Source organism: Aplysia californica, unplaced genomic scaffold (genome assembly GCF_000002075.1).
Source record: "Aplysia californica isolate F4 #8 unplaced genomic scaffold, AplCal3.0 scaffold00463, whole genome shotgun sequence".
Classification (NCBI taxonomy): domain Eukaryota; kingdom Metazoa; phylum Mollusca; class Gastropoda; order Aplysiida; family Aplysiidae; genus Aplysia; species Aplysia californica.
Window position 1 is genome coordinate 307,773 of NW_004797733.1, and position 6,517 is coordinate 314,289.

Sequence of the window (6,517 nt, forward strand, 5' to 3'; positions counted from 1 at the left end):
GCGGGGGTTACACACAGGAAGGAACGATTTGCTTGGATGACCCAATTTGTATGCAAACGTTTTAGAAGCTCGATAATGTCATATTTATAGTAAGCCCATTAGCCATAGAACGTTTTCTACGCGATATTTCATTTAAAAAGAAGCATTTTAAAGCGATCGCAGGGAGGACTTAGTGCCGATCGCTGTGGTGGTGGTCAGGCTGTAGGCTACTCTTTGTCGTATGCAGTTGTTTGGGTTACTGCTCCTAGAGTTTGGAGGTAGCTATTTTCGTCCTCTGTCTCCATTTCTATTTTTTTTTGTTTTTTTTTGTTGGGTTTTTCCCCCATTTTTCTTGTTTGTCTAGTGGATATATTATTGTTCTGGAAGAGTGGTGGGCGTGTGTGAGGGAGGGAAGGGGTGGGGCGGGGATGTAAGGGTATGGGTGGGGGTGTGTGTGTGTGTGAGTGTGTGTGTGTGGAGAGGTGGGAGGGGTGTGTGCATGTGCTTAATAGTGTGTGTGTGTGTGTGTGTGTGTGTGTGTGTGTGTGTGTGTGTGTGTGTGTGTGTGTGCGCGTGACTCCGAAAAGTCCGAAGATTAAATCTCCGATTAGGAGTTCCTCAATTATATGAATGAGTGAGCCCCAATGTGTGTTATTTATCTCTGTAGTAGACAGCATGATTTCCCACCCCTGCTCCTTAGATTGTCTCTTAACGTTGAATAAGATTAAAAGAAGCATCAAAACGATAAAGACGTCTGTTGAAGTTACTATTTCTTCCTGTCTGTTTCGTGATTTGACCAACGACTCAATAAATGAGTGTATTCTGTATGACTTTGAGTAAGGAGGAGAACATCAACACGAAAACAGCCAGTTAGAGCTGGAAAAAAAAAGCAAGACTAAAGACAATTTTTAGCGGAGGATTTTATAATACCCCCATCGATATAGTTTAGATCATCAAATTTTAGGAGGAAGTTTTCTACCCTGTCTGTCAGGGTCAACCCGGATTTCATGTATCGTTCTAACAGAATACCAAGATACTTGATCTCGATAAAAATTCTCGCCACATGAGAATCAAACTCGGGTCTTCTGCATTCGACAGAGAAGGACCTAACCTCTATTCTACAGACACCAGCAGTGTTAGACCAAGATCGACAGACCGACAGAAAGCTGACAAGGTAAAGTAAAAGAGTAGGGTCATTCAATAGCGCCCTCCATCCACCCGAGTATTCGTCTTGAAATAACGTTGACCTCAAGCAAAAGCTCCTAACTTTGATGCATTTTGGAGAATGGCATGGAGAGAATGAAATTACCCAAGGACTTCCTAGAACTAACTATTTTTCAATAAGGTTGTCTGAGACGAAGAATCCTAACTCAATTATCCCATCCGTGATAGAAGACTACTCAAACAAATTTTCGTGTAGTCCAAGAATGCAAATTTGGGATGGATCAAATCAGGTCATCCACCACATGCTGTACGAGAGACTTGCTGAGTGAACGCCCATATCAGATTAAAAAGACCACACACAATGAACAGTTCAAATGCAAAATAGAAACAAGTTGAAAAGCTAACAGTCTGACGAGTCATCTGGTGGGGTGGGGGGTTTTTTCTTTTCTTTTTTTGTTTTTTTTTTACTTTCTTTTTTGTTACAACACATACGTGAGTTTGAGTTTGCACTCAGATGGTACAATAGTACCAGATTTTTTAATTACGCATGCACACGGGTAAGACATGAATTATGAATATAATCCCTGAACGAACCATATCGAGTCTGCTGATCTATCATGGTAAATCACTTGCGGGTAATCTTATACTAATCATGTAGAAGGTACCTATAATAAAGTCTCTAACTAAGTAACTTAACTGAAAACAACAGTCAAAAGACAAAGATTGGGCTTAAGACCTGCACATGATAAATTCATGTTCTGCACTGACAAGTGAAAATGCAGTTAAAATGCAACATTTGTCATTTCCAAAAAAATATGTCTTTGGGGAGCTGCAAAATAAGTACCACTTCGAAGTTCGTCGACTGGTACATTACATGAAAAGGCGTCGTGTAGTCGGTAGCAACTTAATGTTGACATTTTCATGAATAGTTTTAGTAAGATCAATTTAACAAATTGCCTTTAATATAAAAGTACTGTTTATCCTTTTCCCCACTTCTGAGCATTGCCACTGCTCATTGAAAAAAATATTTTATGATTTCATTCACATGGTCGTCACCAGCACACCTGATTAGGATAAGTAACTTTTCTTCGCCTGCTTCATATCTGATTTATAAATAGTCATGTTTGAACCCATACATTATGACAAACAAATGCATTCTTCAACACATTAAAAAGAACAAGCAACACATTTTGTAACAGACTTGTGTCTTCATTTATTTTGTATATCTTTTGGTGATACAAGTACAAAGCATATGTGAAATAATCGAGTATTGATACACCATCTATGGAAAAGAGTGATGTTGTATTAAGTTTTCATTAATGCTGAGCGATATAAAGTGATAGAAAAAGTTTGCTTAAAGATTGTTCTATATCTAAGTACAAGGCAGAAAAAGTTTTGATAATTTCAAACTTCAAAAATATAGAACATTTATAATAATAATATGGCTTTTTATTAAAATGTTGTAAGTTGTAGAAATAAAAATTGAATTTGGTGGAATCAGTGAAAGCTGTAAACTGTTAATTCAAAAAAGCTCTCTATTCGATTCACTTGTAAAGGAATTGTGATGACCCATAAAAAATAGAAACAGTAAATGTAATAAGTACAAAAGGTATAGTCCTTACAATATTTTAAGTGATATAGTGAGGCATCCATTCCATAATGAATAAACATGCATTTTAACTGATGATTGATTTTTTTTCTTCTTGCCTTTTACTCCCTTCAAAAGATGATATTCCTGTAATTTTTTTCCCAGCAGTGCCTTCAAAAGCTAGCACTTCGTGTGGAAATTATTTCTAATATTTTTGTAGCTATTCAAATGTTGAATTTCTGGCCCAATACAATCCTTCCTCTTACCCAATGGAATGCCGGGCCTGCGTCCTGTATCATAATAGTCTACAAACAGTAAGTAGTCTTCATACATTATATGTATATATGTAGTTGTACTGATAGACAAGAAATATTGAGACACAATATAAGGGGTTTTCCCTGATAAAGGCCTATTCTGCCCTACAAAGGAATCTGTGCTCTTTTTGTTTTTGTTTTTTTGTTTTTTTTATAAGTATTTTACAGACCTCGCAACTGCATACGGTCATATGAGTGGGCGGTCAGCGCTCTGAACTTCTCCCATCCCATTAAAAAAACTCCCTCATTAGTGGGGAGCTGGCCAGTAATGCACCAGAATTTCCCAATCATTGAGGATGCACCTTTTTTTTCTGACCACATCAAGTCCTATATATCCCACACTGTTTCATGCACAGATATCAGTCACAAGTCTGCCACAGCAAAAATAAGTAGACTTCCCAAAACCTCATTGTGGGCCCTGATTTGTAAATACTGATTTGTGTATAATATGGCATTTATTAAACACATACAAAAAGCAAAATTCAGCAGATTCAGCGACCAGGTGAGCGTCAGACACTCCCAGACAGTGTGATCCTTTTACATCACTTTCCCAGGGACGACTGTTCTCATCCACATCAGCAGACAGCATTGAGATATTGTACAAGATCAGGCACTTTAATGTAATGGTATCAGCACTTCATTATTAAATTGTCTCATTGTTTCTCAGAACAACCAGGAATCTGATATACACCTGGGTGACCTTTGACATTGACTTTGATTGTCAGGGGAGAACTATGCTTTTTTGCGCTCTAGCGAAGACAATTATTATCGTTTGTTCCATGCCAAAAAAAATTGTTAAATACACCAACAAAAATCAAACTAAAAAACATAGATCATGTGGAAATTAGGACATAGGTGGAACTGTTAATATTACTGAAATAAAAATATGAAATGTGAAGATGTAAAATTAAGAAAGACAAAAATTATTTAAACACAGGTATTAATGACAAAGAAAATCATGAGGTTAAAAAATGGCTGGTGTAACAGTGATACTGCCTGACTACAAACTTGTATAGTGATGTAAAATGTTATCCAGATGAAATCTATTCAAAATACTACTTTTGTGACTTCATATCCATTATGCAAAAGAGGTAGAAAGTTTTCACTATATGACTATAGATCTATGCTTCACAAGGTCAAGGTCTGAAAATTGTGAGTCATTTACTGACATACCTCACAACATAACTTTTTCAAAGTTTAAAGGTTTAAATTATGTACCTTAACATTATAAAACATCAAATTGGCAGACAACTAGCAGTTGTTGTTGAAATGTAATGTTGAAAAAAGTTTAAAGAATACTTTTCTTTTCATGGTTACACCTTACTATGAGAAAATCACATGGTACAACCTTGTAATTTTTTTTTTGCCCATCTATAATGGACGTAAAGTGTATACATTATTGGGAATATCACTTCTCTTTAAGAGATGAATTAATACTGTGCCTTGAACATTAAGCAGGATTCTACTCTATATAACCTTGCTTGAGACTAAAAAACAGAATATCTTACATTATCTTAATTGCCAAGGAGAAACATGTTGATGTAGGCCTACACACTGTTCATTGAATGAAGACTAAGACAGCTAACAAACATGTGAGGCACTGTGGTGAAATCAGGCGCTCGTCAAAAATAATAAAATTAAAGAAACAGAAATTGTTCCACTCCTTGGTCAATTTTAATTAGTTTTTCTATTTTTTGTTCAGCACCTTTTTACGTCTATTTAAAAATACATTTCTGTGTGAATTTTACTGAAAATCGTTGACCACAGACACAGAAATATATATTTGCAGTTTCCAAAGACACTACAGCTTAGTAAGTCACCAAACTTCGGTGGGCATTTTCTCTCTAATTTTGTCTTTGACACCAGTTCTTTTATCACGAATATCTTGACTTCTATTTATGATAAATGTTTTACTTTTTTCATCACATGCTAGGTAAATAAACAAACTTAAAAACGATACCAATAACTTCATGATACGCCCAAACATTGACCAGCACCTGATTCCACATATAACAAGTGTTCACTGACTGAAGACTAAGACTGCTAACAAACAATTTGTGGACTGAATGAAGACTAAAAAAGCTAACATACATTGTTGACTAAATGAAGACTAAAAAAGCTATCAAACTACACTGACACTTCCTTTCCATACAAATTAGAGCTGCAGTATCAGAAAAGATACACCATTTATCTCATACATGATTTCTATGTGAATGTATCTGACAGATCAAACAACTCGTATCTTCCTGCAAATGATATTATTATAAGAGCATGTTGCACTCTATATAAGAAAAACATATGCACATACAAACTACAGTGACAAATGTAATCAAGTCCAGAAGCACAACAGAGTACAAAAATGAAGGAAAGATAATGACTCAAGATTTGTCCTCGGGGTCTGAAGGGACATAAAGCTCTCACTCCAGGATGAGAGAGTTTACAGAGATTGAACTTCGTAAGTGATTAAATGACCTAATTACTGAAATAGCGCTCGAAAACATAATGGTCAGAACAATTTTCATTTTTTTAAAAACCAATTCCGAAGGTAGTAGAGTGGGTTTTGCATCGTCAAAAAAATAACAAAGATTCACCAAGATACGATACTGAAAGAAGCATTGTAAGACCTCAGACTCTGACAAAGGTACTATTTGCTTCATTAACCACTTCCCTGAACATTTGCACTCAGCCTCAAAGAAACCGTGTTTCATCAACCTTCTACTCTCTATGTCTTCACTTCAGCACACAATTATCTCCAGCACGACTCATCGCTAGTTTGCAGGGCCTACAGATAAACTGGTTCTAATACACTACAACAAATACAACAATACATGCAAAAAAACAGCTTCATTAGAGGTAAACAGTGCGTGAAGACTACGATTTTGATTCATGATCTGTGAAAGTGAACACATTTTTGTTTATTAACAGTCGGTAAACATTGAGAAACAACCATGTCATGTTACACTGGTTTGATGGGAAGTTGAACACAAGGCTTTTCAAATGTATTTCTTTAGAAATACAGATTGCGTTGTATCAAAACAATTTGCTTTATACTTGTACATAAAAATTTGCAATGTTAAAGCTGACCAAAAAATCGCACAGTAAAGATCCAAGTCAAATTGCAGAGGTAACGTGTCACTCGAGTTGGCTCGCTTTTTTCAAAAGAAACATTGAGAAAGAGAGAATGAGAAAACATTTGTGGCACAGGAACATGTTGCTTTTCAACCTCTACCTTGAACAAAAGATATATATGTGAGCTTACATAAATATAGAGTGTGTGTGTGTGTGTGTGTGTGTGTGTGCATGCATGCGTGCGTGCGTGCCTGTGCGTGTATGTGTGTGTGTGTGTGTGTATGTGGGTGTGTGTGTGTGTGTGTATGTGTGTGACATACATTATTATATGTTCATATACCTTGCATTGCAATTTGTGAAATATAGAAATCTTACAATCATGAAGACATATTTCAGAAACCTT